The sequence below is a fragment of the Diadema setosum genome, chromosome 13 (genome assembly GCF_964275005.1).
Source record: "Diadema setosum chromosome 13, eeDiaSeto1, whole genome shotgun sequence".
Classification (NCBI taxonomy): domain Eukaryota; kingdom Metazoa; phylum Echinodermata; class Echinoidea; order Diadematoida; family Diadematidae; genus Diadema; species Diadema setosum.
Genome location: NC_092697.1, coordinates 30,324,423 through 30,338,793, shown reverse-complemented (window position 1 = coordinate 30,338,793; position 14,371 = coordinate 30,324,423). Strand labels below are relative to the sequence as shown.

The following is a 14,371-nucleotide window of genomic DNA, read 5'->3' as shown; positions in this document are numbered from 1 at the left end:
CAGTTGACATTTTCAACAGACTGTGCCTAACATCATATGCCACATCTTCATGGAAAGAAAGAAAAAACCTTCTCTAGTCACATTTCAACATCAATTTGGTTTCATTGCTGGAGATGTGGGACAGACATGAAATGGTATTTTTAACTACGCACACAAAGAATGGATGAGAATGTTTTTGCTTTTCCTCACACAGATGAAATGAGAATACCATATATGGCCTCAACCTCATTCAAATTGACCCCAGCACTAATTGCTGACACCACTGGAAATTAGAAGCAAGTGTTTCAAACAAGTGAGGAAATTACGACCACTTAAATCTCCCTGGGGAAGGGCCGTAACAAATTTCAGTGAATGCATCCTCAGTGCACGCTATAGGCCTGGACCGCTGCAGCAACCAGATTAGCGAGAGGTGGTACGTTTCCTGGCTGGCACGTACGTTCCCCCCTCATGCTGCGATTTGAAACTAAAACACAGGAGGAAAGGGGCAACGGGTACCATCCGCAAGTCACATCTTCAATTTGTTAGCAAGTTATTGAACAGGTGGAGCGGCGTTGGCGGTAGACAGCGCAGGAAGTGCCCGAGCAGGGCGTGTGGGGGAGATAGGGCCGCTCAGAATAGTTCTTCTTTTTTTTTTTCAATCTGGTATCTGTCGAACGATAGAGCAGTCCAGATATCCAATGCCCTTTGACAAGCCTGCGGTTGAATGGGACTCTCTACATCTTGTGCCCAGATTCTGGGCACATCTGCAGTCATAGTGACTGTGTCTGAGTGTTTGCATTATGTAATCACTGAATATCATTTCCTCACCTGACAAGTGGGAGGAAAAACTTTACAAGTTTCACAGAGTTTACACACTAATATGCCTCTCAAGGGATTATGTAATGCTTAGCTGTTGGGCAATTTCCAAGGGCAATATTGGCTTGCCTACTCTACTATAGCTTGCACACATTTATTATTTTTTTTTTTGTGCTCATTTTAATGTCCCATGAGAATTAAGACTCTAGCAAACTGCCATTAAAAATGTTACATACATCATAGAATAACAGCTAGCTAATCTCCTTTGCATCATAAAATGTTCTGCTATCTGTATGTCAGCTAATTCTTTGCTTACGGAAACCTGATGTGCCATTTGATAGCCCTATGGGAAATAACACCTTATCTGAGAGGAAGGATATCAACAGATGTTCAAAAGCTCAGCATGTCGACTATTTCTTTGTCTGTGTGTACATATGCATGTATGTCTGTTGACAGAACATTCTAATAATCAAGTACATGAAAAAGATGTCAAGCAGGTAAAGGGCACATGGGATAAAGACCAAAACATATAACAACTTTTTTTTTCTGTTTCAACGATGCGTCTAAGGAAAATTTTCAGCCTAAAGGCAACTTTTCTCATCAAAACCACACATGCAACTTGATATCGTATGCTGTCTTTGCTGACACAACTACAAAATTAAACAGAAATTCTCAACTACTGTAAAAGTGGAAATTTCGCATATTTCTCGCAACTAGACGCTAGCACAAAAATAAAAGCACGTAAATATTTTTGCATGCCATATGTTCTAGTAGTTAATGCCCTAATTCCGCAGAATTAAAAACACACAAAATTCACCTTACCCGGCCGAGCCCAAAATATTTCTCGTGCGAAAATATCCACTTTTACAGTATTCTACAGGTTTCCAGCAAAGCTGTACATTTGCTTTGAGTATGTCTCCTGTCTAGTTCTTGCAAAGTGCTACACAACTTTTCAACCATGACAGACCAAACAAATAAAAAAAAAAGAGACTGATACATGGTCCCTCCCATCTCCCTAGTCTAGCTTCACCCCGTCTAAACACAGACGGCCAGACAGATATTTTCAGAGCGCAGAGATCATATCCTTCTTTTCTTACAGCCTGAGCAACCTTTTTCAGAACAACTTGGAAGAAACTTTTTCCTCTTTCCTATTCTTGGTCTATATTTTCTCTCTCTCTCTCTCTCGCTCTTTCGATCTTTCGAAATTTTTACCACGGACCATCAGCATTCCTCCCTCAAACAGCTGGCAAAACTATTCCAGCTTCGGTGGTGTTTGACTAGTATTCTACAGCCGATTTCCACCCAGGGCTCTCTAAATATTGCACAAATCTTCCCCAAATCGCCCCATGTCCTACCAGCCACAGACATACTCTTGTAGTACAGAGTCAGCAAAGCCAACCCGAGTAACCGAGGATGCATTTATCTGATTTGAGAGATAGACCCACAATTCACAACACTTATCAAACGGTGTATACAAACGGGGTTTGAAACATATTTCTCGAATGCTGCGTTTATCTATAATATGATTATGACTTGAGAGTTGCCACTGTGGAGGTGCTTTGCACCGTTCGACCGGGAAAGTAGAGGTCAACTAAGGTGCACGATGTAAAAACGTTCCAAAATGGTTCTGTGTTTATCTACTTTCCAAGAAGGTGTTTGAGGCCCAAAAGAGTTTTAAAATCACTGTTTTAAATTGGCATTTCTAACCATGAATGAAAACATGGCTGCGTCACCAGAACATGTTTGAAATGGTGAATCTACCTCTAAAGAGTTTAATATAAACACACTCTACGTTGCCATTAAGGGGCTATAATTAAAAGATAAGGCACTATTCACAAATTCAGCACACATATGAAAGTTGTCAGGCTTCGCCATTTTAATGAAAATAATAAACTTGACATTACGACGGACATCAATTGTGGAAACATGTTAAGCCAAACCAAACTTCAATAATGTCTGCCAAAGACTCTCTCCTCTCAGTCTCTAAATCCAGAGTGTAGGATGCAGAAGCCGGCAAAGCATATTCCCTAATTCATCATTTCCATTCCCTCCCCCCATCCACCACCCCCCCCCCCCCCCTCCTTCTCTGCCCGGTTTCCTTTCAGACATGTCAGACGCTTTCACCTCTGACCTTGGTCATGACAGCTCCAATATGCATCAACGTCCCTCCTCTGCCGTCAAAAACACATCACAAGCCTGACAAACGGACATTTTCTGTTTACAGGGGGATCCCGCTGTAGAGCGCCCCCGGGCAGTGTCTACGATCCCTCCCCACCTCCTTCTTCTGCGTAACATGTTTTCTGGTTTACAGCAGGCTACGCTCAATATTTCATGAATCTGTGGGTACAGTACTTCCCACCTTTCCTAACGATAACACCATTAAACATGCAATGAATGACACCAACTCCTACTCGCCAAGTCAAATTGAAATGTCCGCATAGGACCAAAAAAGGAAGAAAAGTAAGGACCCACATTAATCCCTTCAGTACTAGCATAACAAAATGCTCTAGTGCCATTGTCTTGCCTTTGACTATGATGGGGTTAACCGCAAGAAAGGCTCGGTAGAAATGTATACAACACATAATGCCCATTAAACACTTCTATCGCAGAGAAAATTCTCCATAGTTTGTGGAGAGTACCATGCTTTGATATAGGCCTACACTTTGGCAACAGTCTTTACCAAGTTACAGCTCTATATTTCATATGCCTTGCACAACATTAGAAGAACTGAGAAGAGCATAGAAATAGTACAATCTGCATTAAAAACACTTTGCAATTCAAAGATTTGAGCCTGTTCAGACCCGTACGTCAAAAAATCCATTGATATCATTCCATCAAAATTAGTTTCTTAACCCGTTGAAGACGAGTCCCCGAGTATAATTGGGCTAAGTGTCTATGGGAAATGTGTGTTGTAGCAAAATCAGTCCGTCCTCAACGGGTTAAGGGAGTAACAGTGTTAAAGTCCTCAATCACGACCTCTACTCAAGCAGCGGCTCTCCTCCGCAAGCCCTACACAGCCAGGAGGGGAAATGATCAGCTCTGCCCCACCTCCGCAAGATTTGCGTGTGCCTCTTTCCTACACCCACCCACGCTCTCTCTCACTCTCGTTTTCTTTCTCTCGTCCAAAAATACACCTTTTTGCCGGGCAGATGTCAGTATTGCGACCTAGCAAAACATTTGGAGAACATGCACAAACCTGCCTATTCAGCACAGCCCAGATCCCTTTCTGCCCCGTCTGTCAATAATTGTGCGATTCCTGGAGAGCGAGGGGGCTCTCCGCTCCTCCAACAAATGCCTACCAACACATCCCGCAGGTCTGTTGACATCTTCCATGGCAATAAAAGGGCCCATGGATGCACAGCTACAATGTAGCGTAAGAAGGGGAACCAGGGATTTGTTTTGGGGGAGGGGAATAGAATACATTGAGGTATAAAACACTTCACATATATCCACATCTTGAGGGTAGAATGAGGGTTGGGGGTGGGGGCCAAAAAAAAAATCGAGAGAACACTTTCTGGACATATTTCTTAGCCCGCGGTAGTTGTCCTTGTCAACAAGAATTCGCCAAGTAACATTGGCACGGGAGCCAAATTACACAGTGCCTTCACACCTTTTTGAATACCATAATAAAGCGCAAATTCCTGCGACAGAAGTTGGGGAGATGGCAGAGTATCACATGGACATTATATATTCTACTTTCTCCATATGCATGTATATTTTCCTTTTCTATGGAAATGGTTTAAGGAAATATGATGAATATTGAGACCTTCTTTTAGGTGTAGTACATGCTCTCACATTTATTCATGGTGATCTTGGTGGTGAACGATTCCAGCAGTATACACATCTATAGAGGATACTGTTATCATTGTTGATATATGTCTATGCATACATACACAAGCTACACAAGCAAAGATGAAAGTGAAAGGGTTGGTTTAATAGGAAATGGGAGATGGTGTTCTCTGAAACTTTTCTGCAGCTTTTTTTAAGCATTTCTCTTTGAAAACAAGGAATAAGTGAGCCAATGACAGCTCTGTGAACCTGTGCCAAAATGACGAGGGACTCCAAACTCTTTACATAGGAGGAGCGTAGAGCTGCAACACAGTGTGACCGTTGGACCGTCACATTTTTTTCCCCGCTCATGGCATTTAACTCTTATACCTCTCCACAATCAGCAGGTACCGTTTGTGATGTGATTGAAAAAAAAAATCTTTCTGACGGGGCTGAAAAATTTTTCTTTCTGATTCATCGCATCCACGTCCAGCTGGGACAGACAATGCTTTCCACGTTATCTGGGCAAGAAATCAAACAGGATATATCGGCTCTCCGTCACACAAACGAATGAATGCGGAGCCATCAAAGCCGAGTTAAAGGGCAACCTCGTCCCCCTCCACCCCATCCTGCCTCGAGACAGATCCCTCTCTGTCCAAAGAATGATAATTCTGACATAACCATCTCAGGACCAACTTCTACAACTACCCAATGACTTCTGGAAATGGGCACTTGCCAGTCATAATTACCTTTGTGGAAGCACCATGGCATGTTAAGGACACATTTGAGCAAGAACATATTTCAAACATTCATCACTGCCAACACCTTCCACAGGTTTGATTTAGATTTTAAAAAAAGAAAAAAGTCATGTTCTGTTCTCATGACAATGATGATCAGAAAAAAAGTTAGATGGACAGGTCTTGTGATTAAAAAAAAAAAAAAGAAAAACTTCCAAGGTCAGTAAAGTTTTATGCTTTTATTGAATTTGAAAAATAGAGTAAACCAATTTAGCAAAATGGCTGACAATTTACTCAAGTGGGACAGGAAATATGAAAGTTGTTGAAATTTAGGAGCTTTGTATGTTTCGTTAAAAAAGTTTGCAAATTACATGTAGGCAATGTGGTGTCATCATCTCATATGCCTGCTTCTGATCTATAATGTATCACTAGACTATATTTTCTCAATATGTGCGGGTCATACAACTTGTATCATTGTGGTTATGTAAGTAGTGACCGACATCGCTGCTTTGCTAAAATATCTGAAACTCAAAAATTCTGTATTTGTTTCACTGCAAGGCTGATTTTGACAAAACCTCTACTATTCTGCTTGTATTATTTCTCTGTCCCCTAAGAAGTCAAATTTGACACAGAATGCCATTGCACTTTAAAGTTGATCCACATGTCACATGCTGTGCCACCTTGATGGTTGGATGGACTCTATTCAGGCAACTTTGAACGGAGTGGAAACGTAGGTGATTTGTCAGAAGTAGCTCGTGTAGTCTCACTTCAAGGCAGAGGAATGTCTGAAAAAGTCCTTCTCAAACCCTCCTTCACATCTGTCCTTTCCTCCCTCCTATCATTGTTATCTGCCAATATTGGTGATTTTACTTTGGGGTTAGACTAATTCCTAAAAGGTCTTACACTTCGAAGCAAATTTCTGCAGACACAATTACAGCACCTGCACTGTACGATAGAGGGCAAAAGGGGTGTACAATGCATGGCAAGTTTTATGTGCTGTATGCTTTGGGTGTTCATGACAACAGAAACAAAATATTCAATTGTGAAACACTCATACCCAATGTGGTTCAATTTGCCATGCTTTGAAAAAAAAACAACAACTATACACTGGTGGCAAAAATCAGTTAGATGAATGAGACTTCAATGGTCAATCTTTTGAAAGTTTTGTTCATTAACCCGTTGAGGACGAGTCCCGAGTATACTCGGGCAAGCGTCTATGGGAAATGCGTGTTGTAGCAAAATCATGCCATCCTCAATGGGTTTATAGGCAGTTGATCCAGAATAAAGGCACATGAGGCCGAAAAACATGGGGCCTTTTTGTATTTAAACAGTCCTTCAAAAAAGCAGGTCTTTCAAATCAACAAAGTAATAGATATATATGAACAAAAATAAAAATAGTTCAAATTCAGAGAGGAACAATACAACTGTGCAAAAACAAAACTAATGAACCTATATTATAGGAAACTCTTTTCCAACCTCAAGGTGATATGGATATTGTAGAGGAATTTATGCTGATCAACCACAGGTAATTACTTGTTATTAACTTGTCAATTCTCATTCTAAATGATTTTCTATTTGAATCTAATCTACAATCTTTCCATCCAAAGTAAATCTGTGATAGGAAACTGAAAGGTCAAAGCTGTAGTTGGAGTGGCAGGTGTTAGAGTTCTTAGACTCTCCGTACAGGCACACGGTTGGTAAATTATCTTGCCGGCACATGCAAATTGGATATGCACTGATGAAGAGATGGCCACCGACTGTCTAGAAGCGAGGCTACAAATTAAATGGGGGACAGGACGTTCCATCGAACACACCAACGATGAAGAGGATGTCCCAGTTCTCGTGACCCATGCAATCTGTACTCATTCATGAATTTACTCTCATGGCATTACTGTGGGATTAGAAGTGTCCTAAAATGTCTTTTCAATTTTCTTCTTTCTTGTACTCACGTGGGAAGGATATTGGTGCACAGTCAAACAAGCTTATGACCTATTTCGGAATGTGGATTATCTACATCTCCCCCCCCCCCCAATTTCTCTTATCCCTCATCTCAATCTAATTTCTTTTTGCATGTGTATTTATTTTTTAGTCAAAACATATACATATCATAAATAACAGTGTATTAACCACAATTTTTCCCCGCTGAAATGGGTCAAAATTCAGGGTGGTTTATACATCATTAAAGCCTATACCTACTTCAGATCTGCATACAGTATGCAGACAGTGTTCACTAATGTGTACAAGCTATCATTCTCAGCTTACCTGTGGATGGTTAGGATTGTTCAATATTCAAATAAAGACACATCAGAGATATTTTAACCAAAACCCCAAGACAGCCAATAGAATGTGCCATTGCCAAACAAACAAAATCTAAATTGTATAACAAAAGACCAAATAACAGAGAACAAATACTGTTTTCCCCTATATTATTTGTTTTATTTTACTCGACCATACCATCATTGCATGTTGGTAAAATACCATCCCTTTCTTCTAAGCATTCTACTGTTCTATTTCCTTCTTTGTCATGGCACAAAAAAACAAACAAACACATTTTCTCCCCCAAACATTTCATTCATTTCACCCAACATGTCGGCAGTATTTCTGCCCATTGCATAGCAGTATCTATGCTCGTTGGCGGGCTATCATTTTTTCTTCCCCGATGGCCGAAAAAAGGTGGCACGGTTTTTAATATGTGGTTGCAGACATACATCGTTATTTACGGTATCTATTTGGGAGGCATTCGCACAATGGTTCAACCCTGAATACCAGTCAAAACAGCTGCATTTCTATTGCAGCTTCTAATTTACATGAACAGTGGTAACCTTCCTATGAATCCGATAAATTTAGCATGTGTTTGCAGTTCACTGAAAACTGTGGTAGAAGGTCTTAAGAAAGCAAACGGTAGCACAAAAAGGAAGTAGTTACATGGATGCTTTGCCCTAGGAATGTAAATGAGGAAGAAGGTTGAGAAGACTGGAGTTATATTTAGTGATCTCAACAATACAGTCTTTGGAATTATCATCTCCTCCTCAAAACAAATTGAAAGAAAACAAAATAAAAAAAGACACTCATTTAGGAAGCGCCATTTCCTGTCATTGACACTAATACCCACAAATTTACTCATTGAATTCTTTGATGAAATGCATACTTCAAATGTAAGAGCATTTCCTGGGCAACATTTGCAACGGGTGCAGATATTTTAACTATTTTTTTTCCCCAAATACTGGGAGTTTTGAGGTCTAGAAAACAAGTCAAGATATCTTCGACTAATATCAAAGGATACATCTGTATGCAAAAAGATAGCAAGACTCCAATAGCATGAAAGTTACAACTGTAATACCATGATAGGCCTATATAGTATAAAGTATAAAGTACAGATATAACTGTGTATCTCAATTCATCGGTTTAGTCCTGGCTATTACAGAAATGTCAAGATGCAAAAATAACCATCCATTTTATAGGACTGCAGTAATGCATACTGTGGATGGTTTACAACTGGATGCATTACTTCTCACTGCAATTCTGCTAAATTCTTTAGCACAACCCTAGATTCTTGATGATATATATCTTATGGATGAAATCTTGTTGTTGCTACCCATGGAGTTTGCATAATGATGGTATGCTTGATAGCCGCTGCTGTTCAACAAGGTGGTACAGATGCCCCGGTAATGAAGCATCGTCAGAGACGGAATTTCACCTATTATCCAGGCTACAATACTGAGCGAAGTTCATCCAAATTCCTTCATCTTCGCTAGACATAAAAGACTGCATCGAAGGGATGTGATAATTTTTCTTTGAGAAAGAAAACCCTAGCCTATATACATTTCTCTCCCCACGGCCAAAATTTGACAACATAAAGTTCAATAAATCTCGAACAGTGGATACAAAATCCACACAATGTTGATGTTGTTACCACTGTTTTATTACGCAAATATATGGGGGTTGTCCCCCCCCCCCCCTCCCCCTTCTTCATTTGTGAGCCTAGAAGGATTGGGGTGGGGGACCATTTGAGAGTAGTACCACTACAGTCCCAAGTCTATCCAGGACCCAAAACAAACCCCTCACAAAAGGACCGGGGTCAAGTTAAGGTCAGGCGTACTGAGAAGAAAGCAACACTCCAGTTTATACCCTGCAGAGATCTCCACTCAGCAGGTAGCCCATCAGTCTACACCTTTCCAGACTTTTTGCGTCTTTCGCGACGACCCTTTCTAACCTCCTACCTCCCGGGCCAACCCACACCAGGTCAGCACACTTGTCCAAGCTCAAGGTACATGTACAGTCAATGCAGCCAGTCGGCTGACTTCGTGGCATCATCTCATACTCAGTGGATGTGTCGACTATGTGCCCTAAACAAGCAGACGCAGTCTGGATGAGCAGACTATGCCCCAGCCATTGACTAAAGGTGAGAATCTTGTCCCCAAACAAAAGGTCAATGCTGTAGAATTTGTGAATGAGGAAAAGAGGGAGTTATGGATTGGGGAAAAAATACTATGCTATAAGGCGATGACAAAAGGCGGGTGCTAGGTACTTGGCATCGGTTCTTTTCTGGGCGATCACTCAGAATATGGAAGAGAAGTTGATACATATAGTTCGTGCAGAATCACTGACAGCTCCCTACATCTTTCAGCAGCAATAACGGGAGCAAGCAACAATCTTGTCTCTGATTCAAGAAGCCGTTTGCCAATGGCACAACAGTACAATAATGTGTGCTACTTCTACTACATTTTCTTCCTTTGTCAAGCTTACAGACAACCCAATAGCATTGCTACCACCACACCCTCCCCCTCCTACCTTATGACATCTGACCTGAAAGTTTCAGTAGTAGAAACACTCAAAAGTGGGTGAAATTCATTGTCATTGACAATGCACTTTTGAGCATTAAAACCTATTAATTTGCATACACACTAGGAATTTCTCCTATTCCACTATCAAACAACAACAATAAAGTTCCTCTGTCCATAATATATGCAAGGCTGCCTCTAAACGATTATTTCCGAAAGCGATTACATCAATCATAAACATGGCACTGAAATGTCATTTCCACTAATTCTTCTGATTTACAAACATTTGTACCCTCGTCAGCCAGTCGGCCGTGGGGACATTATGCTTGATTCTAGCTTCTGGGTCCCTCAAAACCTCTCCCAGACCAGACCAATGGTGAAGGGCCAAAGAGTTATGACTGACCAGGGACCGATTAATTCCGCATCACTTGCCCCCAGACGTTCCCTCGTCTGGATGTAGGTTGCTAGGACGAGGCTGAAGTCTTTAGGCTGAATGGGGCCCCGTTGGACAGGTCATGGGGAAGGAGGAGTTTAAAGGGGCGAGATGTATCAATCCATGTTTAACATTCAAATATGTTATATAATCTCTAGTATAGGAAGGGGCTGTGATCATTATGTGGTATTAAAGGGAAACACCTCTCCATGTTTGACTTCTTACAAGAGAGTAAAAATCAAATAAGGAAGACAGAGAAGGTTTCACTGAAATCAATCTAAAGACCAGAAAATAAAAGTATTTCAATGTTCACATGTTTTCACAAGACATGACAAAGACAAGGTAATGATAAAATCATCTTATGACTCATTTATTGGTTTGTATGTTAAAACACACGATAATTGCTTGATTTTTCAGTAATTCAGCAAATTTAACCTCTTCCCCTAAAAGATTCCCATCAGACAGTCATATCAATTCCAGATGATAATGATACTGCTGAGGGTAGAATACTCTTTCTGTATTTTCAAAATATGTAACTGAGATGAGTGTGAACCTTCCTGTGCTAGTCAGTCAAAAACTCATGAAGTTCCAAAATCGTCTTCCAAGCTAGGCTACATAAATTCATGTAATTTTGACTGTCATCAATGTCTTACAAATTTAACATCATCCAGAGTAGCTTCCAGGAATGGAAAGCATCCATTCTATCGGCTTACGTGCATATGAATATGTAGACCTATATGGACACTGGAGGTCCTTTCCCAAACATTGATGAATGGGGATAGACTGTAGACTGGCCATGGTACATTTCTGTTTCCCTGAATTCAGTTTCCCTTCTTTTTTTTTTCTTTGCAAACCCCTGCAAATTGTAATCAAAGTAATAAACAACAAATTCCATACACAAAGGGAAAAGAAATTCTTTCAAAACAGGTGTTTGTGTCCTTAACCCATTGATCAGATTTTTTTTTTTTGGGGGGGGGGGTGGGGATACAGGGGCAAAAAGAAAATCACCTGCTGAAGTTTAAGAGTACTCCACTAGACACATATTGTACCATGGACTCGGGTCCTTACTGCCCTCTGAGTGCAAGGCAAACATATATCCAACTGGATGTGTATCAAACACTTTAAAAGAGATCATACGAAGATCATACAAAGGCCTCTGCCCTCCTACGTATATCTTGGTTTATCACCAATGCATGTGTATACAGGGCTGTCTGATTATCTGTCTATGTATGTGTATGCTCAAGTACATAGTTTCTTTATCTGTCTCTACAAGAGTTCATCTCTTTTCGCAGCTTTTTCAATCTCTCTTTCTCTCTTCTTTCTAGATCAAATCTCACTATTCAACTTTCTGTCTGTCCATCTGTCCATCTCTCTATCACTCTATCCATTTTAATACCTTTCTGTTAATTCAATTTGAATTTGTTCCATGTAAAGAAAAAGAATGAGTTATATTAGTATCTTGAGCAAACAACTAAACATATTCTATCCATAATTATACTCATATATATCTATTCAAACAGTGTCTAGACAATATATATATATATATATATATATATATATATATATATATATATATATATATATATTATGTTTTCATTTACAATGCACATACAAATTGTACACAAAAACTATAATGAGGCATATCTTTCTTGAATGGCGCATAACAAAGAATATCATGTACATATGTGTACAAACACCACCATAACCAGGACTACAAAAAGTGACCTCACACTAGTGATTAGTATGTTGGACTGGTGGCTAGAACTGAAGGTAAAATGCTGTCCGTCAGACAGACTGAAGCCTACGAAATGCCCGACTGGTGGGGAGGTGAGCATTCCTTCCCTGCATTGTCCCGATGGTCAGAGTTATTAGTTAGATACAAACCAGTTCAAATTTCAGAGAATCTTCACTGTCTGTATCAATACATCCCAACTGACCAATCATTAAGAGTGCCAGACAGACAACTTGGGGGCGGGGTGGTTCAAAGAGGAAGAGTTAATCCTTGCTCTCCTTCAAAACGTACGTACAAACATGCATTGCAGGTGCACTGCTAGGTCTGCGTATCCATCACAATACTAACTTGTAATGGAGTGCACACCACTGTCATTATACACAAGCTATCGTAACTTCAGATACCATGACTGAACTGAAGACTACAAGTTCAGAGGTGACAGTAAACTGCATGGTGGGAACCATGTTCCATCAACAGAGCAAGATTCTAATCATATCCTACTCTTGGAGCTTCATGCATTAATCACCTTGAATGAGAAATATTCATCCTCGGTTTTAACCCTTATTCATGGACCAGAAGTAACCCCTGACATGGCATATCTCCCACTCCATTTGACAGTTCTCAAGAACTCTTGAAAGAAAGCAAACATTTCTTACTCAAAGAGTAAACATATATGTTTCTCCTCAGTACATCACAATCAGGTTATCTTCCTCATTACAAAGTGCACACTAAAGAGTTGTTGAAAGCAGGCACAATTCTTTCTTCTGTTCATATCTATTTGCTTTTCCTATTTCTACATTTACGATTATCCCTTGCGCACACCATCAACATCCTTCAGGCTTGTGGATTTGTGAATTTGTTTGGCACAGATTAGATGAACAAACTGAGGCAAAAGATGGTCTATCTTCACTCTCATGATTACCTCTCCACCCAACGTAACACAGGAGGAGGAAAAAAAAACGTGGATGACCCATTTGGACTGCTCTTGACCGCAAGAAGATTCTAGGCATTTAATAAAAAGAAAATGAGGAAGCAGCTGCCACAACTAATAGGGGATCAGGCAAAATTCTCCTGTGTGAATGCTCTCCGAAGAATTTTTTTTTTTTTGTCACTGGCAGTGACCTCACAAGCATGTACTTTCTTCCAGAAAATTCCTTACTGTAGGTGTAGAGCATTCCTTTAATCCATTTATTGCTCTAAGAAAGAGACACTAAACCAGGTGATACATTATCTTGTAATATTGACAAAATCTTCACTTGAAATTATCCATGAAACTCAAAAGTAACATACAACACATTACAATGTATAGGCCTAACCAACATTCTGCTGAACCTAGCTCAAGTTTTGGAACTCTTTGTCTCTTGACGTCCAAGCAAATAGTAACAGGCTTCTGGTGAATGAAACAGGTGAAACCAGTAGCCCATTACTGGGCATTTACAAGAAAACATTTGTTGTTGTTTTTTTTTTCACTTCTATTCCCTGCACTTTAGCATAACAGCTGTGTAATGACTGCTAGCTAATGGTGCACACACTGAAGGTTAGCCGAAGTATAGTCCATCTGTGCCCATTCACAAGATTTGCTCCAATTTTCAGTTGCCCCTTCTTGGCTGTCTGGTTGCAGCATTTGTTTTCTTTTTGTCTCCTTTTTCCTCTTTTTCATATACCATAGCAGATGAACCCCCCCCCCCCCTCCCAATGCAGGGAAAGTCTAACACCACAGGACTTCACCCTAAAAAATCAAAATCATGGAGCCACTGCTATATGGCACTGCCTCGCAGAAGAGAAATTACTTGTATCCAGTCAAAGTAGGTTAGGCCTATTAATTGTAGTAAGAAGCTTTCGAAGAATGGTCTGGACTTTACACCATAAACCTGACTTAAGAACTGAGGGGCCCTTACCCTAGACAGAATATGACTTTTAGCGAAAGCACTGATGTGTTACAGCAACAGATCCATAAACAGCTGTGTAAAATGGGAGCTAAACTTGTAACCATTAGATTCTCAAGCCATAATTATCAATGTCATTGTATATGTATCTCCAGAGTGTCCTCTTCATCACATGATTATGGCTTCATCATTTTGGAACTGCTCTTTAATTTTCTCCACAAATCACTAATGCCACATAA

At 40.2% G+C, this 14,371-nt stretch overlaps 1 protein-coding gene across 1 annotated transcript in view; it reads right to left on the bottom strand.

The window, feature by feature from the left end:
• Nucleotides 1–14,371, bottom strand: part of LOC140236579 (A disintegrin and metalloproteinase with thrombospondin motifs 6-like) — a 149,580-nt gene that overhangs the window by 69,278 nt on the left and 65,931 nt on the right. The window lies entirely within an intron of this gene.